The 25,335-nt window shown below is 35.6% G+C and overlaps 4 pseudogenes; 3 read left to right on the forward strand and 1 right to left on the reverse strand.

Moving 5' to 3' along the window:
* The first annotated feature begins 1,449 nt into the window (after positions 1-1,449).
* LOC120157703 lies at positions 1,450-10,328 on the forward strand (annotated as a pseudogene).
* Positions 10,329-12,528: 2,200 nt separating this feature from the next.
* On the forward strand, positions 12,529-17,681 carry LOC120157715 (annotated as a pseudogene).
* A 1,337-nt stretch (positions 17,682-19,018) lies between these two features.
* Positions 19,019-22,277, forward strand: LOC120152941 (annotated as a pseudogene).
* Positions 22,278-23,225: 948 nt separating this feature from the next.
* On the reverse strand, positions 23,226-23,880 carry LOC120152952 (annotated as a pseudogene).
* Between the last annotated feature and the right edge of the window lie 1,455 nt (positions 23,881-25,335).

Consider the following 25,335-nt stretch of genomic DNA (forward strand, 5'->3'; position numbering starts at 1 on the left):
TTTAAATAATTAAATTTGACTCTAATTATTGTAATTATAAATTTCAATCATTAAATATAATTAAAGGTTTTCAATTAGTCTATTCAATTCTTAAGGGAAGAAACGTGAATTGATGTAATTGTATGGGAAATTACATTCTTTAATTTATAATTAGTATTATTTTAAAATTAAAATTGTTTTAAGTGTACAACTATAATTTGTCTATCAAACATGACATATAATAATAATAATAATAATAATATACATTATTTTCTAAATTATTAAATTTAAACAACACTATTAAATCTAAAATTGTTTTTTATAATCAATAAAAAGTAATTTTTTTTGAAATTATAAACAATATTTTTTAAAAAAATAATTTATTTTTTTCTTCTAAAAGTTGAACTATTTTTGAAAATTAATCTATATCATTTAGAAATAATAATAATTTATGATGTTCAATAGGATTATAGGACCGTCGTCCATGACACGTGGGGGGGCGCCGTTGTCGGCGTTCGTATTTGTACAATCGCAACCAAAAGGTCATGGTTAGTGTGAGAGCCACCATGGCTTACCCTAAAACATCATTAAACTAAATAATTAAAAAATTAAAGGAAAAAAGAGAGGCTAAATTACTTTTATAAATCTATAGTCAATCCTCCCTCCTTGCTTTCATACCGCTACCATGAGCATCTCATGACGTTATGCAATCGTTGTTATGAAATTTAAATATAAGTTATAACTAGTTGTTAAGATGCTTGCATACGTGTTTGAATAATATTTAATTATGTAATAAATATTTGAATTTTTAAACAGGTTTATCTTCTTTAAATAAAATAAATAATAATTATTTATTAATATAGGGATGAGTTTGTCGAGCTCGACGAGCACCACTAACGATGAGCACCGCTGAGCACCATTAATTTAATTTATAAAATTTTAAAATTCTAAAGGACTCAATGTAATTATAATTAGTTAAAAATTTAAAGGTAAATTATTTAAAATAAAATATTAATTAGATTATTTTTCATAATTTTTAATAATAATTAGATCAAATACCAACCCTAAATTAGAAAATCCTAAATATTTTTCCTTGTCATTGAAGCCGTCGTCGCCGTTAGGCTTCCGCAAGGCGGCGATTGCCGGTGAAGCAGCACCCGTCGATGACGGCTTGGATGGCGAAATGACTTTAAATTTATTCAGAATAATAAATATCTAATAGGGCTTATTTTTTATATAAATATCATAAAGATAATTATAATATCGTTGTAAACTATTGTCATCCACAATCAATATGATATTAAAGTCAACTTTAGAATTTGACAAATATGTACAAATCAAAATCAAACACAATTATGAGAGGAAAGGAAGTAGATAAAATCCTTCCCTATATTCATACTTTCTGAGATATAAAGAAATAAATAATGGTTTAGTCAACTTCTATGATCCAAGTTGTCATAAAAGGCAACATAACTACTCTCTAAATTTTTTTTCATTCAATATTCAATCATAGAACAAACCTATACACAGACACGCATATATATATATACGTATGGATAGAACAACAAATAGTATTTGAAGAGTGATTGACGAACATGTTGATACCATTTAGAACAGAACAAGTTCTGGGTTTGAGTATTTACGTTCTTTGTGTTTTAGCTTTGCCTTTCGCGGCTGAAGCTCAGAATCGATCTCAACCAACTACTGATCCTGCTGAAGGTAATATTATGTTTTTGTGGTTGGTTTAGGGATTAGGTTTAAACGTATGGAATTCGATAAACCATGCATGATTGAGCTGCAACTTTTGTCGCTTCCTTGTTTGTGTTTCCTTCTTCAAGTTATTGGATACATTTCCTTTCATGTTGTTTGAGAGATTATATATACTGAGGTTACTCAAACATAGTTATAATAGCATTAGCATCCATGTGAATATGATGAATGAAAATCCTATTGCTTGAATTTTTGTGATTTTGCAATTGTCTATATGCTTTAGAATTCGATAATATTATTAATACTAACTAAATATGTTCATGAGTTAAGTTCGATTGCAATAGAATTTTATAATTGTTGTAAGTTTGATTAAAATTATTATTTAAATAGTTAGAACTAATATAATTATCTTTAATAATTAGAGATTTCATCATAAATGTTTTTATCCTTGTCATTTAATTATTGGATACCAGAAAGTTTTAGATTTTTTTTTATATTGAAAACATGTACAAAATTGATACCCTTGAATTGGAGTGCAGTGAGAGCATTGAACACAATATTTCAACAATGGAGAATATCAGCACGACAGGACCAATGGAACACAACCGTGACCCCTGCAGTGGAGCGGCGCTCGACTCCGACTCGACCGACATCGATGACCGAAATTACAACCCTTTCATAAAATGTGTGTGCACTTTCAACAATGGGTCTACATGCCACATCACCCGTCTGTATGTACCCGGATTCTTTCTCCCTTGATAATCTTGCCTTTTCATGCAAGCTATTTGATGGTTGCATAGCATCTGTTTGAGTTTATGTCTGAATGGTCTCGAAATTGCTTGCATTGATGCTATAACAGTCTCCATCCACATGCATATGGGTGTTTCTTCATGGAAAATGTCTATTCCTTCCAGAAATGCTGTTTTAGTTGTACTTTGGATGAATTTGATGTTATGATGAGAATTTAGCATCTGGATTTACTAACATATATGAAAATATTTTATTTTATGCTTTCTTATTCGAGATAACCTTCGTTTTTACAGGAAAGTTTATGCACTGAATGTTGAGGTGTGATCCCTGATGAGCTTTGGACTTTGACTTTTCTTACAATCTGTATGTATTCTACTTACAATTGCTCACAATTCTACATTTCTATGGATCTTATCATTTACTAATATCTCTGCTAAGATCAAGCTGCTGCAAAGCTTGAATTTTAAGTTATGAATACTGTTTTGCATAATGAATTGTCCATGTTTACTGATTATATGGTCACTGACCCCCACCATTTTTAAACCCATTTTCTTTCAGGATTGGGCCAGAATTACTTGACAGTCCCCTTTCTGCTTCCATTGGCAATCTAACTCGAATGCAGTGGCTGTAAGGATTTCCTATTTTTATAATTTGTAAACTCTCAATTATGACATTATTATAAGTAACTTTTGTGTCGAACAGGGACTTTGGAATTAATGCTTTATCAGGGGTTCCTAAGGAAATAGGATTGCTTACTGATTTAAGATCATTGTAAGCTAATTTCTTAAATTTCTCTCTTTAGTTAATTTTGCAACTTGTCTTTTCCACTGTTCCATGATTTTACGATGAACATCATCTCCAAAGCAGATTTTGTCTTTGTTTTAACATTACACAACATTCCAACAATGGAATTTATTTACAGATTTTTTTTTATCTTCCTTTTCCGTTTCTTATTAACTTTTTAGGGTTCATCTTTTCATATTCACTGTACTGATGTAAACTAAATCAATAAATTACTTTGAGTTGTACAGTTTTTTATTGATATACTTTTCAATATTGCAGTGCCTTCGGCACTAATAACTTCTCCGGTCCTCTGCCATCTGAGCTTGGCAACTGTTCAATGCTGGAACAACTGTAAGTTCTTGTACATTGCTAAATGTTTCATTTCAATGCAGATTCTGTAAGCTGTCTTAGGGAGCGGAAAAATAGATGTATAACATCTATGATCAAAATAGCAACAACTCCTATGGTTTGCAATTCCCCAAATATCAAGCTTTACGAGGAAAGATGTTTAATAATATAGTAAGAATATTATACATATAAACAGTCTAAACTCTAAAGAGAAAAACTTACATAGAGAGAATATCATAACAACCATTTAAAACCAAGAGTTTTAGTGAATAACATTATGTATTTACTATTTCTGTGTTGTAAAGCCATAAGTTTTCTGTAGTACATTGACAAATACGTGGAATTATATGCTAACTACAGGGCCATCCTAAAACATTGACACCTTATACCTCAGTCTAGTTCTTGGCTTCCAGTCTACTTGAATACATAATGCCTAACAATTTTAAGAATTACAGTGTCTGTAGGTTTACTTTTTTTTCTCATGTAGGTAGATGAAAAACTAATTTTGGGTAATTTAAAATGATAATTACTTTCAAGATCAAATACTGGTGGCATGATTTCCACTGGATACATTGATCTTTCGTTGCACTGGGTTATTGGTGTTATGAACAATTGAAGTAATGTTCCTTACTGGAGCTACAGTTTGTGAGAACCATCAGATTGATTTGCTTAGGCTTCTGAACAAACTACACTGTAACCCAAGTAGGTTAGAAGAATTTCTTTCATTGATGATATTCATATTTTAATTGAAAAAATAGGCACAAGAAAACAATTAAAAACAAGTACGTGGCAATAGGAACAACTAAATAATTAGATTAAATAAGAAGTTTAAGGCTATTGGAATTAGCCTAGAGTCAAATTGAAAGAGACTCACTTTCGTCAAGGTTCAATAGAAAGTGATTTACTGATTTAGTGCTTCAATTTTTACAGCATATTGCATATTTGCATATGCTTCTGACAGTTAAGAATGTTTCTTTTGAATGTATCATTGATGGTTTGATACTTACGTCCTATTATTTCCATTTTCCTCTTGATGAAAAACCATATAGACCATCAGAAATGATGGAACTTTGTTTATCCTGGCAGTTACTTTGATAGTTCTGGAGTAAGTGGTGAGATCCCTGCAACATTCGCTAATCTGCAGAACTTACAGACAGTGTAAGATTTTTTAGTCTGTTTTTCTATAAAGAAAATGCTATGTTCATAAAGAAAAAAGTTTATTCATGAAATTCTTTAAGCAATAATTCTATTTCAGGTGGGCATCAGATACTCAACTTATGGGGAGGATACCTGACTTCATAGGAAATTGGTCAAGGCTTACTGTCTTGTATGGTTTACTTTTCTTCGTGTTTAAACATCTTCACTGATTTGCGGTGGAGAATAATGAGATCAATATTGTCTTAGTGCATTTCTGCACGATTTATGATGTTTTGATCTATTCTTCATTGTAGGAGATTTCAAGGAAACTCTTTTGAAGGTCCAATACCTTCAACATTTTCCAATCTTACTTCTCTGACAGAGTTGTGAGTGCCTACATCTTTTAGCATTTGTTTTGAACTTGTTGGACTGTAACATCAACATTCTAATGTGATGCACTTATAGGAGAATAAGTGGTTTATCTAATGGAAGTTCTCTAGCATTTATAAGGGATATGAGGTCCTTGAGTGTCTTGTAAGCCAGCTTAATCCCAGCTTCTCTCACATTTTGCTCCATCTTCTCTCTCTTTTTCCGATAAATTAATAGAATTATCTCAAGAAAGGATATTTCATGCAGGGATCTGAGGAACAATAATATTTCAGATACAATTCCAGCCAGCATAGGAGAATATGGGAGTTTGACACAGCTGTAAGTTGCTCTCTTGAATGGTTGTTTCTTTGTATGTCAAGCATCTATCAAGGCAGGTTTAAAGTGTTGAACCAGAAAGCAGTCAATTGACCATTTGATTGGTCCTTCTAAATTGATGGTCAAATTTTTACGGGAGTCCTTTGTAAAGGTTAACTTAAACCCAGAGCCATTTTAGTTAAAATTGGGTTAGCAACCATTTTACAAAAAGCTTGGTTGCGTGTGTGTGTGTGTGTTTTTATGTTTCAGTGGAGGAGAGGTGGTTACCATTTGATGGGTTTGGATGAAACTTTCTGAGCTCCATAATTGACTTGAATATAATTAATATTATTTCTCTTATTACTTTTTGCTTGCTTCATACTTTATAATAACTCTTCGAATATTTTTTTTCTAGGGATTTAAGCTTCAATAATATAATTGGACAGATCCCAGAGTCACTTTTTAACTTGAGTTCACTGACTCATTTGTAAGACTCCCAACTTATGGAAAACTATCTTCATATACCTCTTGATTTTTTTACCGAACTTGTTGATTTATATATGAAAATATAAATCATTTTGATGTTTTTATCTGAAGGTTTCTTGGAAATAATAAGTTGAATGGTACACTTCCTGCAGAAAAGAGTTCATCTCTTCGCAATATGTAAGTACATCTCCTTCAACTCAATTTGAAGATGATACACTAAGATAAATATTTATTTGGATTAAAAGGTCATTACTGTCAATCTTTTCACTTATCGAATCTTAGTAACATCTCAAATTGTAATATCTTGTTTACAATATTCTGGTTCCATAGCCGTATCTTTTTCCCCACAGAATCCCCAAGGACCAGCTGCTAAAGGTGTGTAGGATGAAAGTAATACAATATGAACCGTAGGAACCACTTTCGGGAAAAAATGATAATAAAGTATAGCACACATGTATTGAAGAAATTAGATGCACGGTTGAATGTGACTGTTTCTAATGAATTACCCATCAAGTCTCATAGTAGTTCTTTATGCAAAAGGAAGTATTATCATATGAAAAATGTGTTCTTGGAAAATCATAATTATTTCTGGGTTGGATATCAGAACTAGAAACGAAGGCACATTCATTGTACCAATGTCGTCGCTGCTGGTTTTGCCGACGAAACTAGGGACCATATGCATAAACTTCAATGCCATCTAAGATTGATGGTGAACATAGATTCATAGGAGCTTTGGACGCTGTTTAAAATGTACATGAATGGATGTGATTTACCTTGTTCTTACTTCTCTTGAATATATGCCATTCTCAACATGCAACCCTTGCAGAGATGTGTACAACAATTTAGCTGGAAGTTTTCCCTCTTGGATCTCTGAGCCAAATTTATCAATGTAAGTTTCATATAGGTTTATGAATAAATACATATTCCAATTGTAATTTAAAGTTATTACCACATGTTATGATATTTTATACTCTTCTCAGATTTTGTCTTTTCCTTCTCTTGAGATTGATTGTCCAGTATTATAGAAAGCTTCAAAATTTTTACGCTGTGTCTTCATTTTATACACACTGAATAATCAAGAAATTGATTACTTTTTTCTATGGCGTGTATTATACAGCAACTTAGTTGCCAACAACTTCACAATTGAACGGTCAAACAACAGGTGATTCTTTTGGTGCTATCTTCTCTTTTACGTAATTGAGGATATGAAGTTGATTTAAAGTACTCTCTCTAGTTAGAACATTACACTTGTCCAGTTACTGCTATTAAGCCAGAAGGGTGTTAAGTGATAATCGAATATTCTTATTTGTATTTGGATTTTCGTATGTAGTCTAACATTATTAATTTGCCATCCTCATCCTTAAGCAATTGCATTACATTTTCTTATTTTCAGTGTTTTGCCATCCGGACTGAACTGCCTTCAACGGAACTTCCCTTGCAACCGAGGACGTGGAATCTGTGAGTATAATTAAAACTTTTCCTCTTCATGCTTCTTAAGGAGAAACAATAGGTTGCTTCTTAAGGTTGTTTCTCCTTAAGAAGAAACAAATAGGTTGGCACATAGGATGGAAAGACCTTCCTGAGTTTGGTAGAGTTATTTTGAGCACAATTTTGGATTATTATCATCCATAATCGAGTAAGAATGTGACATGCAAGAATTTCTATTTTTTTGGTGCCAATAGTGTACTTGATTTCAAATTGTCTTTCCTTCTCGTTCAAAGAAAACAAACTCCAGAAAACAAAATAAAACAAAGTCAAATATTTTCATAAGTATTCATGTAACATTTTTTTTAGTTGAATACTTTATTTGGTGATCATCTTGATTTGAGGGAATATCATTTGTAATCATCTTTCCACACTTTTTTCTACTAAAAGTACCCTTTTCAGTGCGGTTGATGAGTATATATCGTGTTTATTTGCAGATTTTAACTTTGGAATTAAGTGTGGTGGTCCGCAGATTACATCGTCAGATAGACTGTTTGAGAGAGACAACCAGACACTTGGTCCAGCATCATATTTTGTTACGGACACAAATAGGTGGGCAGTTTAGTAATGTTGGATATTTTTCGGGGTCCAATAATCCTCAGTACACGTTTAGTTCAGGATCTCAGTTCACAAACACCCTAGACTCGAGCTATTCCAGACAGCACGGTTATCTGCTTCATCACTAAGGTACTATGGTTGGGGCTTGAGAATGGCAACTATACTGTGAGGCCAATTTGCAGAATACAATAGTAGATATCACTGGATGGGAAAGTCTTGGGAGGCGTGTTTTCGTATTTATATCCAGGTCCGTACCTCATTGTCATTCTTCCTGTGCTGCCCTAAAGTCTTAAACAAGTAGCATGCTTATATATTGACAGTAGTCCATCTCTAGAAATAACATACACAGCTATCATGGAATTGTTCTAACTAGAAAAGACTCCCTTTGGTCTTAGCTACGAACATTTTAGCTTAAGAATGTTTATGTCTTTTGAGGTGATTCGTTTCATACTCTTTTATAAGAAAACATTGGCATTTATGTTCTTTATTTTTCAAATTTGTTTACTTTAGGGAAGTCGTGTTTTAGAGGATTTTGACATAAAGAGGGAAGCAGGCGGTGTTCCCAGACGAGCAGTTACAAGACAGTTTACAGCTGTGGTATCAGAAAACTTCCTTGAAATTCATCTGTTTTGGGCTGGGAAAGGGACTTGCTGTGTCCCGACTCAAGGTGCATATGGACCATTGATTTCAGCAATCAGTGCTACCCCAGGTCAGCAATCAACAAACTTATTTTGGTTTATGGCATAGTATTACAGTAATTCTAATTGCTGCTCGATTTATGCAGATTTCGTACCTACTGTTAGTAATGCTCCAACCAGCGGGGACAGTCGGACAGGTTTGATTGTGGGGATTGCTGTTGGTGCTGGAGTTGTATGCCTGCTGTTGGTTGCAGTTTTCTTCTATTTTACAAGACGAAGGCCCCAAATGCAAGATGATGAAGGTAAACTTCATAGTTTTGGTGTATCCAATCTACACCGACCGATCCGTTGATATTTAGATTAGCAATTTTACAATGGTTCTTTCTTCTTGAATTTGCAGAGCTTCTAGGAATGATGCTAGACCGTACACTTTCAGTTATGCCGCTAAAAGATGCTACAGAGGATTCAGTCCTGCAAATAAGCTCGGAGAGGGAGGGTTTGGGCCATCTATAAGGTAACTTTAGTTCTATTATCCCATAACACCGTTGGATCCATTTCTAACATCAGATTACAAACCTTTATGTCAATTTCAATTTCACAAAGTAGAAGCAGTTCCTCTTCATTTGTCTCTCTATCATTGTTAAAATATGGAAAGGAAAGGGAAGAGACAGTAGGATAATACATGAACGCTCGACATAATAATGATTGAATGTGACCGACATTAAAAAGACTGAATGAAAGGAACTCCAGGATAACAAATGATTTGAGTTTGTTATATCTTGTTGTTTATCCTTTTTTTATTTCACTACATAGGGAACACTTGATGATGGAAGAGCAATTGCTCAAGCAATTGTCTGCAGTTTCCCGGCAAGGCAAGAGCCAGTTTGTTACAGAAATTGCCACAATATCTGCCGTGCAACACCGTACCTTGTCAAACTATACGGTTGCTGCATTGAGGCGGATCAACGTCTCCTTGTTTATGAGTATCTGGAAAACAAGAGCTAGACCAAATTTTTGGATGAATGGTCAATAAATTATATGATTTTTCTTTCTAAGACAAATAGTTGGAAACATATTGGACGTATAGTTTACCAATGACTTTCATGAAGCAGGCAAAAAATTGAATCTCAACTGGTCGATGCGGTATGACATATGTTTGGGAGTAGCTCGAGGTTTAGCTTATCTTCATGAAGAATCAAGGATTAGGGTCGTGCACAGAGATGTCAAGTCCAGTATTTTGCTTGATTCTGATCTCACCCCGAAAATCTCTGATTTCGGTTTAGCCAAACTTTACGATGATAAGAAGACCCACATTAGTACCCGTGTTGCAGGGACAATGTAAGTTAACACTAGCAAAACTACTCTTTTTTACCAATTTATTGTTTTTCGATATGGTTTATGCATCCAGGTGATAAATAGTAACCGGTTCTTGTCATTACCCATGTAGTGGATACCTTGCGCCTGAGTATGCCATGCGTGGACACCTTACAGAGAAGACTGACGTGTTTGCCTTCGGTGTCGTGTGCCTAGAGATCGTTAGCGGAAGACCTAATTCCGACTCAGGGTTGGAGGAAAACAAGATGTACCTTCTTGAATGGGTATGATTTACTTTTTAATTGGATATACCTTAGTATTTTAAATGGAACCAACACGGCTAATGTTTTCTTTTCATCTATCTGGTCTATTAGGCCTGGCACCTGCATGAAAACCGGGAAGTTGAACTGGCAGACAGTAGTTTATCTGAATTCGACGAGGAAGAGTGAAGCGTGTTTCGGAATCGCTCTTTTGTGCACTCAGACATCACCAATGCAGGCCGGCCATGTCCCGTGTCGTGGCCATGCTTTCAGGAGACACCGAAGTGAGCAGGGTGGTTTCAAAGCCCATACTTGACCGAATGAGATTCGATGAAGACGAAAGCAGCTTCATGAGTAACGAGGCAACTAGAGCAGCGAAACCAGCTACGGTAGTACAACATAGCAGGTGGAGCAGAAACTTCACCGACAAATCTCACAAAACCAATGCTCCGTAGTATCATTGGAGAGGGAAGATGAGACCTTTAACCTTGTTATCGACGTTATTGTGGTGTAAATCTCAGTAATTCCATTCTTGATTGCAGATCGGTATATAAGTACAGACTAGAGGATGATTTATAGATTGGTTTACTATTACTTTCAGCTAGAAAATTACAAGTTTTGCGTTGGTTAATATGGATTGTGGAGTTTTGGATGAAAGTCAGTGTGTTTGGTTTGTTATTATATACATATAAACTCGTTCATTCATCTATCTGGTCCATTAGGCCTGGCACCTGCATGAAAATGACCGGGAAGTTGAATGGCAGACAGTAGTTTATCTGAATTCGACGAGGAAGAAGTGAAGCGTGTGATCGGAATCGCTCTTTTGTGCACTCAGACATCACCAATGCAGAGGCCGGCCATGTCCCGTGTCGTGGCCATGCTTTCAGGAGACACCGAAGTGAGCAGGGTGGTTTCAAAGCCCGGATACTTGACCGAATGGAGATTCGATGAAGACGAAAGCAGCTTCATGAGTAACGAGGCAACTAGAGCAAGCGAAACCAGCTACGGTAGTACAAGCATAGCAGGTGGAGCAGAAACTTCACCGATAAATCTCACAAAACCAATGCTCCGTGGTATCATTGGAGAGGGAAGATGAGACCTTTAACCCTTGTTATCATCGTTATTGTGGTGTAAATCTCAGTAATTCATACATTCTTGATTGCAGATCGGGTATATAAGTACAGACTAGAGGATGATTTCATAGATTGGTTTTACTATTACTTTCAAGCTAGAAAATTACAAGTTTTTGCGTTGGTTAATATGGATTGTGGAGTTTGGATGAAAGTCTGTGTTTGGTTTGTATTATATACATATAAAGAACTCGTTCACCGATGTGGTTTTATACGTCTATCAATTTTGTGCTCACGTTTTGGATATTTAATTTATTTTAAATAGTGGTTTCAGCTGTTTCATATAAAAAAATTATCCATTAAAATATGAAAAATAAAAATTATGATTATAATATTTAATATATTTTAAATATATAAAACACTGTTACATAATAATATTCATTAATAAATATACAAAATAATAATAATACATGCGTATTAATTAGTAAAGGATTAATCTATAAAATACAAAAGTCGATTAGGTCAAAATAGCAAAAAGAAATGTCAAAAAGACTTGATTAAAATAAAGAAGAAAATGGGAGATTAGGACGTAGATAACCCAAAATATGCTGAAGGCGCGAGTCATGGGCTCCGGGTCGTCTCAAGAGAGAGTCGGATCATTCCTTGGAGCGGATCGTGGAGCTTCCCAACCTTTGGACCAAATCGGAAGAATAAGTAATTATAGAGTAACAAATGCAGAAAATAGCACAACATTGGGGACTAAATTGAACAAATCAAAATATGCAAATAGCCGAGCATAAGAGTATCCCTTTAGAAAATGTGCAGATCTGCATTTACATCTAGGTCAGATCACGAGTCAATTTAATGTAAAACGACTTCGTTTCGATGAATTTAAAAAAATCGATTTCATTTTTTCTCATTTAATTGTTTCTCTCGTCTCTCTCTCTCTCTTTGCCTTCGATATTTGATTTCAGCTGTCACATTGATTTTATTTTGGATAATTCGATCCCTCTCGATGTAACCTGCCTTCTCATCTCACCTATTAGATTCACAGGTGGAATCCCTGATTGCTAAAAAAACCATCGATAATATTCTCTTTTTTTTCTCCTTTTTGTTCTTTGTAACACCTTGTTTTTACCCCAATTAAAAACTCTAGAATTTAGGAAATTTTGACCTAAATTCCTAAATTGAGATTAGCGACCAAATTAAAAATATGTAACGTTTAGATCCATTGTTTCAAAACTCTATAAAGTTAAATGACCAGTTATTAAATTAACCGATTTACGATATATTAGCTGTGCGCGCCGTTCTTCACTTTTTCCGTCTCTCGCTTCAAACCCTAGCAGCGCCATTCGTGGAGTTTTGCATCGTCGCGCCGCCATTCATCATCAAGGTAGGTTCGCCAGCCATTCCTCATGACCCCTTCGCAACCCCTTTCGCAGCCATCGTCGTTGGAGGGGTTATCAACAAACCCGCGAGCTTTGGGCTCGCAAACCCGTCTCTTCCGCCGCCTTGCTCGGCTTTTCGTGGCCGTGGTAAGGCGTATCTTCTCCGGGACACAGCTGGCTTGGGTTGCAGCTGGAAGCGCCGGTTGGCCGTGAAACCTTCCCCATCGGTTTGGGTGTTGCCGCCGTTTCCGTGTGGTGGCCTGCCGTTTAAGGCTCTGGCAAGGTCGGCCGTGACATTCCCGACTGATGGGGACTGCTGCTGTGTTTCCTCGTCGCCGACGATCTTCTCCGTAATACTGACAATATTATATCCGAACCAAACTGCTGCCGGCTCCTTGATCGAGTCGAAAATAAATTCAATTCTTGTTAAATATTATTATGTAGACTGAAATTATTGGATTGAGATAAATTTAGGATGCTATAATTTTGTAGGAGACTTTGACTCAGAATCAGAATTACTGCCTCCTCCGCCGTTACCCACAAACTTCGAACCGAACCATACTACTCGTGTTGAGCATGAGTGATAGTTAATACTTTTAGTCATCTAGATTTGTCAGTTATTTAGATTTATCTAATTATTAAATTAATTCGTATGAACTGATTCAGGTCAAACTGCTGCTCGAGTTGATCATGATAGGCGCTACGATCGACGTTAGCTTTTGTCGAGGTGTGTATCTGTTGATGCTATATTATGTTGTGTTGATTGATTGAAGCATTACTGTATTGTGGTATTGTTGAATTAATTATAATTTAGATAAGCATGTTGATTGGAAGTTTGATTTCGAGTGGATTTTGTGATATTGTTGTATAATATAATTCGAAAATGTATGTTATGTGAAATATGTTAATATGTCGGATTGAAAATTTATGAGATGCATTGGATTTTTGGTATATATGTAATTATTACATTCGAATCATTTCAGAATTCGGATATATGATATTCGAGTATATGTTATTCGGATATGTGCTATTATGATCAGATTGGATATCATATATGTGTGTCATTTGCATATCATATCAGGACGAATTTTTGTAGAGGAAGTTCAGTGCATTCACTCGACGGGGTGAATGTCACTTTTTTGGATTCAGTGGCCTCTGCCTTTGTGGCGGACCCTACTCATATGGTGTGTGTGCGTGTTGGAATTAGTGTGGTTCTAGGGAACTACTCATCTGGGTGTGAATGGAGTACGGGCGAGTGCATGAGCATTTGCATATCATTTACATTGTGATTACCGTTATGTATTACTGTTTGTTTCAGATTATGTTGTGACTTGTATTTGTTCCACTTAGAGACACAGTAAGCCTTGTAGCTTACTTCCCTTTAGTTTCTTCTTTAAGATTACCGAGCTAGGTGAATCGGTACTTGGAGTTCAATTATTTCGTATTCATTTTTATAGTATGGCATTTATTCGGACTTTCTGTTTATTTATTTGGATGATTTATTATGTTTAAATATTGTGGGACATTGGATATAAATTTTGTTTTGGACTTTGGGACTTGGACTTGAATTTTATAAACGTTCGATATTTTTAATTATTGTTAATTTATTTCAGTTATTTTAAGTATTCAAAATCAGTAAATACGAGGGTAAATTTTGAAGTATTTAAAACAACCTTTGTGAAAGGCTTTGGGGAATTTAGTTAATGTGTCTTCAGGATACGGTCTGTTTCGTCTAGGTCGGGTAAAGGGGCACTCTTTTTATTTTTTTTGATGTTTTTCTCACTTTCTGCCGGTGTAGGATTATGTGTAATCTGTGTTTGTAGGATTGTAGTCGATACGTGTGTGGGTCAGTGTAGTGGGTCTTCGGTTATCGTCTAGTGTTGTGGTCTTTAGTCGTTTGGCCAGTGAGCCCGTATGTGGTGTAGGAGCTGACAATGTTTAGGGATTTGTTTAGCGTTTGGGGGAAGGTGAGTGTCCTATTGGGAGTGTTGTAAGGACTTAGGTTCGGGTGTGAGGCCGGGGTGTATCCGGTTAGTGTCTCGGTTGCTGGTCAGGGACTTCGGGTAGCTGCTGGATAGGTAGCCGAGAGGCTTAGAGAATGGTTTTGGCAGTGGAATCAACGTGTTTTGGCAGTGGAATCAACGTGTGTTGGCACGCGGGGTATGGCACCATTGTCTAGGGGCCACTGTCTTTTCCTTCCGATTCCCTTTTGTTTTTTTAGTGGCTGTTCCCCCTGTTTTTTTTTTCACTTCGTTAGCGTAGCTATCATTGTTGTAGCTAACGGTCCTCCTTTTATTGCAGATTCCCAATATTAAGTTGAAGATCATCCTGCAAAATTGGCATAATTGAGTGGGATTTTGTGGATTGTTGGTGGTTGAGAGATTTGAGGAACTCTACTTAACTGAGAGTTGAGGTTGAACGAATCAGGGAGAAGTGTTTGAAGGTTGACTGGATTACTCAGTCTTGGACCCAGGTTTGGGTTGACCCGATTTTTACATTTATCATGCGCATTAGTGAGTCATTGTTTAGTTACAAAGAAACTTTCTGTGAAGGAAGCTTGTGAGACTAGTTGAGAAGTTTTCTAGGTCACTTGAGAACATGATTTTTGAAAGCATAAGGTGCAATGGGATGTTATTTGGACCATTCAATTCATTTCACAAATGAGATGGAAAAAAACCAGTTGTTTGAGCTCAGACTCGCCTGGAAACCAGAACGAGAGATTTAAAACTAGACAAGCTCATGATGCACATTAACAAACTCAAACCATCCTTGATCCACCAGCTTATGTCCTAGCGAAAGCGGGTCCCTTTGTCTCTGTGCAACTGATGTCATGGTGGAGAAACATTGTCAGTCTTAATGTGGGAATGGTTGAATTTCTTCACAAATATCCGCATGTGTTTGAGTTATTTGAGCACCCAATTAGGAGGAATTTATGCTGCAAGATAACTCAAAGAATGAGAAGTTTGATTGATGAGGAGGAAAATGTTGTCCAAGAATATGAAGCTGAATTGGTGCAAAGAGTAAAGAAATTACTCATGATGTCAAGAAATGGGACGCTTCATGTCCATGCTTTGAGGTTGGTTAGGAGAGAGCTTGGTTTGCCTGAGGATTTAGGAGTCTATTTTAAGAAGGCATTCAATGGATTTTAGATTAGCTGATTTGGAAATTGTTGAAATGGTTGACAGAAATGAGAGTTTGGCGAAGGCTGAAGTTGAAAAATGGAGAAAAAGAATATATAGATAAGTGTTGAGTGACTTTGAAACAATTTATGCATTTCCCATCAATTTTCTGACAGGGTTTAAGATAGAGAGACGATATAGGGAGAAATTAAAGAACTGGCAGAGGTTTCCCTATTTGAAGCCTTATGAGAGCAAGGAGGTTCTCAAAGTTTCTACTTGTGGAGGGACCGAGCGTTTTGAGAAGCGGGCAGTTGGGATTATTCATGAACTCTTGAGCTTGACAGTAGAGAGATGCTTGAAGTTGACAGGTTGGCTCATTTTAGAAAGGATTTTTCTATTGAAGTTAATGTGCGTGAACTGCTTTTGAAGCTCCCTGGCATTTTCTATCTATGTACCAAGGGAAGTACTGAGACTGTTTTTCTTAGAGAAGCCTATTCCAAAGGGTGTTTAGCTATGCCAAATCCAATTTATGTTGTCCGAAGGAAAATGTTGGACCTTATCTTACTAGGGTGTCGAAATACTAGATCAATGGAAGATGTGGAAGAAATTGAGGAAAGAAATGGCTCAGTTTTTAGAACATATGGGGGAGGCAGAATAGATGGAGACTGGGTTATCCCAATTTTAGAAAGTTATGATCAAAATGATTTTGGTAGTCTAGATGAACCAATGATTCTAAACAACCATTGGATGGACATGAGAGTGGAAGAAATTGAACTGTTGCTTTGAGGACGACTCTTGTTGATAACAAGGCATTGCACCTTTATCTTTGCAACATATAGTTCCATTCTCTTAAGTAAATGGATCCTAGCTTGAATGGAGACAGTGGGTGTTTTGAAAATCATAATGTGCTTCACAAGTAAAACTAAAAGATTACATCAAGGCAGCGAGAGAATGGTAAATATCTTGTTTCTTTCATTCTCTATTTTTCTTGTTGAATGCTCTGATTTAAGTATATCTTTATTTCGTTCTACAAAATTCCTTTCCAATTAGAGCAGTTTGCTTAAACACATGTCCAACATCTTATTTTGCATACTTTTGCAGTGCTGTAAAAATGAATTTTATTGTCTGACATGCAACCTAGGTTTTTCCTGGCTACATTCCTTTGTTCTCTGTAGACAGATTATCATGGGCAGAAGCTTAATTGACTATTGTCCTGCTTTTTCAAGTGGGTTTACTTGAATGATCCGAGCATGCACTTCTTAAATGTTAGATTTTATCGTCTTTTGTAGGAGATAGTGTTGAACACAGATGTTTGACATGTTAGAATTTTGATTTTGCCATAATTGAGTTCCTGGCTATTGGTCAAGGTGTGAAACTGTTCAGGGGCTCGACGTGGTATCTGAAATTTAAACTAATGGTGGAAAGCGATGTTGCGTCCGTTCTAGGATGGATCTCAGACCATTCAATGCCCCCCGGCCTTCATTCTTGATGAGCTTCGTTTGTTAAATGACTGGATAGCGGAGGGTTGGCTTGTTTTTCGTCACATCCCAGGATACATTAGTGTTGAAGCTGATGGTTTAGCAATTAGCAAAAGCTGCCTGGAATTGAGGCTTCGATTGAAGGTTCCTGCTTTTAACTTTGTGCTTGGTTTAATTTTTCATAAGCTCCGCTGAATGTAGTAGGTTCCAGAGTTGAAGTCTCACTGGTGCTGCTTAGGCGTGCTCGTTGTTTGGAGTTGCTTTTCACGTGGAAATGTTTCAGTGGAGCAGATGGAGGGATGACCAGCAGGTGGCTTGAAGTTGGATAGTGGAATTGTGTTGGATTTATGTAGTTTCTATCAATCGTGGAATGAATATGTCCGAGAGGTCTTGATTGTTGTTGTGTAAAAGATAGAACGACTGTTAGGTGGGTTTGATCAGTTTGCTAGGTGATTGTTGAATGCATTGGCTTTTATTTCTTGATGTTGTGAATTCGATCCCTTTTTTGTTTGAAATGAAATCTCTAGACACTCTTTTCCCCTTTCCGTTATTTATGATTAATCTTCAATTAATTTTCGATTACAAAAGGGGTTTAACGAGGCCCTCCTATTTAAAAAAAAAAGAATTTTGATTTTGAACAATAGAAAGTTTTCAATAATACAAGATTGAGGAAGACTGCCTTTTATCCTGAAGCACATTTCCCTAGGTGAAGTCCCCCTTCGAAAGAATATAGAGCAAGCAAGAGTTGTGTGATCTTGCAACTGTCCCTGTCGAGATGTGCAGGCGGCTTATTACAATATGCTGGTTGCTGCCTCCCCTTGGATGCATGGGTGCTTTCTGCCACCTCCTGGCTCTCTCAAGGTAAATGTTGATGGTTCTTGCTCCACGTCTCTATCTGCTGCAACGTATGGAATTGTGGCTCGAGACGAAACACGCTTGGTAGTTGCTGGTCAGACCCGGGTTGTGTCTGCCTACGATAACCCTGCTATTGTTGAAGCCTCTCACTGATGGCTGTTGTTGAAGCCCTCTCACTGATGGCATTCGTCTAGCGTCCGAGTTTCCTTACTTGCATGCCATTGTTGAAAGGGACGCATCTAATTTGGTCACTCAACTGCTTCGGTTTGGCCAAGATTTTTCAGGGATTAGCTGCCATCTTGTTGCAACGAAATAGCTTCTCGTGGCCAATCCGTATCCGGATGCTCTCTGTCTGGCGCACAGCTACAGCCCACGCTCTTGCTCGCTGGGCGGCATCTACCAATACTATTATATCTTTTGGGTAATCTATGTCAAATACCACTCATCTTTATGTTCGAGATCAAAAATGCCACTGACGTTTTAATTTTGTCAATTTTAGCATGAACGTTTATATTTCACTTCAATTTTATCACTCTGTCGTTAATCGATTAACGACACGATGACATGGTCCAATACGTGACGGAGATGACAAGTATGACTTTTTTAAAGAGGGAAACCAACGGAAAGTGTCTTTTGGTGAAATTGGCAGTCAAAGTTGCTATCCTATCAGAGATGTTAGTCAAAACCCCTCTTTCACCTTCACTGCAGTGAGGAAAAGGGTAACGATGAAAGCAATGGCCAATGGAGAGAGAAAGATGACATCTTGTGAAACAGAATAAAATTTTTCACATTTCGGGTGTGCTTTGCTTTGGGATTTCAATATTGTAGTTCGTCTTCACATTTCTTGTCAAAGAAAACAGTGAAAACTCATGAAAGGCAAGGACTTTTCAGGTCATCTTCTTCAATCAAAGAGGACTCTTTTAGTTTTTTGTGTTTGGTTTTGGTTTGATTTTCCCCAATCCCATTCTTTACCATTTATGGATCCCAAAGGCGCCAAGCAGCACAGCAGCAGGAGGTAGAGGATCAAAGCATGGGAGAATAAAGCAGCTAAGATCAAGGATTTCCAGATTGTGATGGCGGATAAAGGAGAAGGGAAGAAGCAACAGTTGGCCCCAAAGAGAAGTTCCAACAAAGACAGACATACCAAAGTCGAAGGAAGAGGTAGAAGGATAAGGATGTCTGCTTTATGTGCAGCTAGAATCTCTCAGTTGACAAGGGAATTGGGTCACAAATCTGACGGGGAAACAAAACAGTGGCTGTTACAACAAGCTGAACCGTCCATAATTGCCGCCACAGAGAGCGGAACTATTCCGGCATCAGTTTTGGCAGCGGCTGGGGGCTCAGTTTCATCACAGCCAGGGGCCTCTCTATCAGCGGGGTTGCACCAAAAGATGGAAGATTTTGGGGGGTCCAGTATAGGGTCAGGGAGCGAGTAGTTATGCGGTGCGACGCCTAAAAAACGGCTAATATACGGCGTGACCGGTTAAATAAGTGATCGGTTAAAATTTATACCGGTTATATTATATTATTTAACCGGAAATATTATAAATTACAATAACATACTAGGTAGCGCTTATATAATGTAATAGGTAGTGCTTATATTTACCTATTTTATAAGTAAACCGATATATTTTACCGATAGTATTGCAAATTTACCTATTACATTATATTGAAAGTGTCCATACTTTATAAAAGGATCGATACTTCTTTTAAAGTTATGTAATTATGTTTCAATTTTTTTAATAGTGTTTCATATTTTCCACCTACAATATTAATTTAATAACTTTATTTGCACAAAAAATTATTTGATTATTTGATATTTATAAAATATTATTTAGAATTTTAATTTAATATATATATCGTAACGTAAAAATAAATCATTAGAACCTAATTACTAAATTATACTAATACTACTCAATGTCAATTTCATTTTACATATCGAACCGCTCTGTGTGCATCTCCCTTCATCCTTTTGCATTCGGCCATACTGTTAAATTTAAAATTTGTAATCAATTTAAAGTTTATCGATACTTTAATCCAATTATCATTTCAACAATAATAACAAAAAGACATTGATACTTACTAGAAGTACATATATCCACCCTTTGGTTGCTTTCGAGTCTCGGCCTCAATTTCAAAGTCATCTGCTCCACCAACAATTTTCCAACCATTGACTCCATTTCCTTCATATATCAGTTTACGCAAATCAAATTTTTGTTACATACACTTTATTCAATATACAATATAGATAACTACTCTTGTGGTAAAACGGTTTCTTCAAAGAATTTGAATGGCCACACCAAATGTGTCGGCACATTTTAACCTATAATCATTTTCTACCTATAATATTTAATAAAGTATCGACATTATATTTTTCCTTGAATATCTATTTCTACCTGCAATCCGTCCCAAATGCTTCCTTACTCCAAAACCCCAAAACACATAAAAAACCCTATCGCGATTACTGTAATAATAAAAATTAGGGTTTCAACACATACTTTTCGATTCGACTGCAGCAACAAACAAACAAACTTCGCTTTAGAAACGCCTTCTGAAATGCAGCAACAATTACTCTTCGATTTCAAAACTCGTCCGTTCTATCTTTTTTCAGGATATTTAGCTATGGCCTTTATATTTCATCGGATATGTATTTATTTAATCGATACAAATACAAAAGTGTCGATACTTTTATGTCAGGTGTCGATACTTTCGAAAGGATATTACCTATTTCTTTGAAAGTGTCGATAATTATTACACGTACTTACGAAAGTATCGACACTTTGAATATATCCGGTATCATTTTACCAGTTTTATCATTTTGATACCGGTTTTATCATATTTTTACCTGTTATATCGTTGTGGATCGATATTTTTTTAAAGTATCGACATTATAGGCGCTATAACTGCTTCTTTTAAATTCACAAAGTGTCGATCCTTATATAAGTATCGACACTTTTAATATATCCGGTAACGTTTTACCGGTTTTATCATTTTGTTACCGGTTTTATCATATTTTTACTGGTATATAGTTTTGGATCGATACATTTTTTAAAAGTATCGACACTTTATAGGATTTAAAACTGCTTCTCTTTTAAATTCACGAAGTGTCGATCCTTATATTAAAGTACCGACACTTTAAATGTCTGTAGCGCTTGATTATCATTTCTATACCGGTTTTGTCATAGTTTTACCTGTTATATCGTTTTGGATCGACACATTTTTAATTTGGATCGACACGACCGGTAGCACAATTTTTAATTTCTTCATGACTTAGACCTACTTTTATAAGTATGGACACTTTTATAAAAATGATATATACTTTTTTTAAGTTATGTAATTTATGTTTCAATTTTTTAATAGTGTTTCATGTTTTCCACCTACAATATTAATTTAATAATTTCATTTACACAAAAAATTATTTGATTGTTTGATATTTTATAAAATGTTATTTAGATTTAAATTTAATAATATTAACTAAGATAATAATAATATATTTTCACAGTGAAATAAGTATGGACACTTTTATAAAAAGGATAGATAATTACAATATAACATGTAAAATGACAAAACCAGATTCATTATGACAAAACCGGTAAAATTTACTTGATGTTAAAAGTATGTACACTTTTATAAAAAGGATAGATACTTACCGATAACCAAGTTACCGGTTACCAAATTTTTTAATAGTTTTTCATATTTTCTACCTAAAACATTATTAGTTGTCAACATAATAGGTACCGCTAAACCGAATTTATTAAATACATTTTAATGTATCCGGTAATGCTATATATTAGCCGTATATTAACCCGCATTTCCTGAGACATTCCCGTCAGGGAGCAGTAGGACCAGTTGGACAATGGTTGCTGACAATTTGGGGAGACCCCATCATGTGGCAACCGGGTTATGGCCCCCCAGTCAGTGGTAACGGGTTCCAGTCATCATCTGGACAATCTACAACAAATTTAGGCACAGAAAGTTCTAATTATCTGCAAAAGCTTGGCTTTCCCGGTTTTGACTTGACACCTAGTAATATGGGTCAGATGAGTTTCACCTCAATCTTGGGTGGAGCTAATCAGCCGCTCCTTGGTTTGGAACTTGGTCTGTCTCAAGACGGTCATATTGGGGCTCTAAATCTTCATGCTTTGAGCCAGCACCAGCAACAGCAGCAACCCTCTGCTAAGGATGATTCCCAAGGATCAGGCCAATAAAGTTTTGAACTTTGGGAGCAAGATGAACAAAACTACTTCGTTTTAATAAACCGTCCATGTCATCGCCGTCACGGCATTGAAATGCCATGTCATCATGCTGTTAACGGATTAACGGTAGAATGACAAAATTAAAGTGAAACATAAACGTCCGTACTAAAATTGACAAAATTAAAACGTCAGTGTCATTTTCGATCCCGAACATAAAGATGAGTGGTATTTGACATAAATTACCCTATCTTTTACTTCTATTGTCCGGAATATGTTTCGGGTTCTTCCAGGATGCTACTTTTAGTTTATATATATTATGTTGTCCTTCGTTAAGAAAAACTTATATTGTCTTTAAATTTTTTATTTGTAAGGATAATATGTATCATTATCTTATTGATGAAATAAAATTAATTAAAAAAATATTATTAAAAACACTACATGAACACTGCGGTTAATCAATATTCGACACTAACACTAGAGTCTGAATGCAATGACCTAAAGTTCTATGTGAGATTGCCATTCCCAGGGCCGGTTTTGGGCCTGTGCGGGCTGCGTAACCGCACAGGGCCCAATTTTTGTAAGGGCCTCTAAAAATTTTTAAGCCTTTTGTATATATGTGTATTTAGGATGTTTGATCCAAGAATTTTCAAGTCCAAAACCCACATTAAATAATATTTTAGTTTTAAAATATCTATTTTACTGTTATGCATAGGGCCACCAAAATTTACAAGACGGGCATTGCCATTCCCATCACAAAATGTGAAAATTGCAAAACAAAGAATACTAGAATAAGAAACCATCATATTATTCATAAGATGAGAAAACTTCCCAAAATTAAAAGCAGAACAGATATTCTGCAATCCAGAAACCATTATCCCCATTCTATGGCAGAATCCAATATAAACCTTCTTCCAACTACGAAAAAAAAGACAAAAGAATCAATACATTTCCAATGTGCAAAACACCGATTAACACAAATAACCCTAGTCACCCAAGAACCAGACAAGATACAGTGAAGAAAAACAAGTAACAAGTCCCTAGCAGACCATTTCCTTACAGCTTTAGCTTCCACCCTCAAACTCTTAGCCCTCCTAAGAGCATCAACCTCTTTTAACAAATCGAACTCCACCCCTTTCTTTTTCAACTCCTCCACACACTTCCCCAACAGTTTCCCATCCTCTTTCTCCCTCTCGAGCAGCTTCTCCAACTGAACTTCCACATCGGTTTTAATCGAACAGCCCAGATTATCCCCATCGAACACAGAAAGAACAATAATGGGACCAAGACCTATGGCAGCCACCACACAGCAGTCCTTTGAAGAAGAGTTGAAGAGGAGGAGGAGAGAAATGGAGTGGAAGAGGAAGAAGAAGATGTAAGTTGTGTTATCTCTTTACGGACCGAGTCGATCTGAGTCTCCTTGAAGGATATTCTGTTGAGAATGAGTTCTTCTTCTTTCAGCCCATTGTTTCAGAAGCAGCCTGTGGGTGGGCGTTTCTGCGATTTGGTGAAGTGGGTGTGGCTGTTTCGGTAATATGATTGATGGGTTGAGCTTTGATCCGCCATGGATCCCCCGCATGAGAAAATGATAGAGAGAGATTAAGTGGAGATGAAGGAAATTTAGAAGAAATGAGTGATTTGTAAGGAGAAATACCGAGTTTTTCTCTGGTTTTCTCTAACGGTAAAGGGTTTTTTTTCTTTAAATTTGGCAACGGTCGATTGAATTTCATCATTGGGCGGTGATTGGCAACGGTCGTTTGAGCGTGTGACACTAAGTAACGTCTAGCTGAGAACCTGAGATTCGAATGTAGAGCAAAATTACAAAACTGTCCTACAAACGTTACTTTACTTCGGTCTTAACCTTTTCGATAATTAGTTATCAAGCCATCAATTATTTTTTGACAAATAGTAATCAACATTATTCTTTTTATTTTAGTCACTGACTATTAAAATTAAGGCAATAGTGATCTGAATTTTTATGTTAAAATTATGGTAAAGACACAAATAGTCCCTCCGATTATAAGGTGATGTTTTGTGGAGTCCCCTGACTATTAAAAGTTAGAAAATGGTCACTGGACTATTCATATGTTCCAAACTCATCTTTTTGTTAAAAAAATTGACGACATTCTGAGTTGGACGTTAATCTGTTGACCGTGATATGATAAAATCTGATCTCAAAATTTCAAACGACTATCATATCTCAACCAATAGGTAGTCCAGCTCAGACTATCATCAATTTTAACAAAAAGAAAAAAGAAAAGTTTCAAACATATGAATAATCGGATGACCTTTTTTTAATTTTTAATAATTGAGGGACTCAACATAACAGTGCTCTGTAGTAGATGTATCATTTTATAACTTTTAATAGTCGGGTATTCAACAAATCAATCATCTATAATCGGTGGATCATTTTTATACGTTACCCTAAAATTATTAATAGACAGTTATTTCATTTTGTTAGAATAAAAATAAAATATTAATTTTGTTACATTTATATATAATCTAGTTCAATGATTATATGTTGGGGTCGTAAGTGCGAATCTTATTAGTAGCATTTATCTAATTTGGAGGTGGTAATCGATTTAATTTAAGCGCATAAAAATAGCTTATGGAAAATGAATTATATTTTTAAAAAAAATATTTTTTAGAAATTATTTTACGGTGTTTAGATTAGGGGTGAGTAAAACTCGACTCGAAAAATCGATTCTTTTACTCGATTCGACTCGAATTAACTTTGAGTTGTAATTTCATAAGCTTGACTCAATTCGAAAAAAATTTCAATTCAAATTGAGTTGTAAAATATAATTCGGATAACTCAAAATTTTTAGTAATTAATAGATTGATTTTCAAGTTTGAGTAGAGTCCTTCAATTTTTTATGATATATGTATATCATATATGAAAAAAATATGAAGAAATATATATTGTATATATGGTTATAGAAAGTCATCTAAATTGGAATAAAAAATATTATAATATTATAAATATTTACAATTAAATTTAAACAAAAATTCAAAAAAAATTGACTCGACTTGACTTGCAAATTTTATAAATTCAACTTGAAAAAATTTCAAGTCAACTCCGACTTGTAAAATATGACTT

The sequence above is a fragment of the Hibiscus syriacus genome, unplaced genomic scaffold (assembly GCF_006381635.1).
Source record: "Hibiscus syriacus cultivar Baekdansim isolate YM2019G1 unplaced genomic scaffold, ASM638163v2 tig00002840_pilon, whole genome shotgun sequence".
Lineage (NCBI taxonomy): Eukaryota > Viridiplantae > Streptophyta > Magnoliopsida > Malvales > Malvaceae > Hibiscus > Hibiscus syriacus.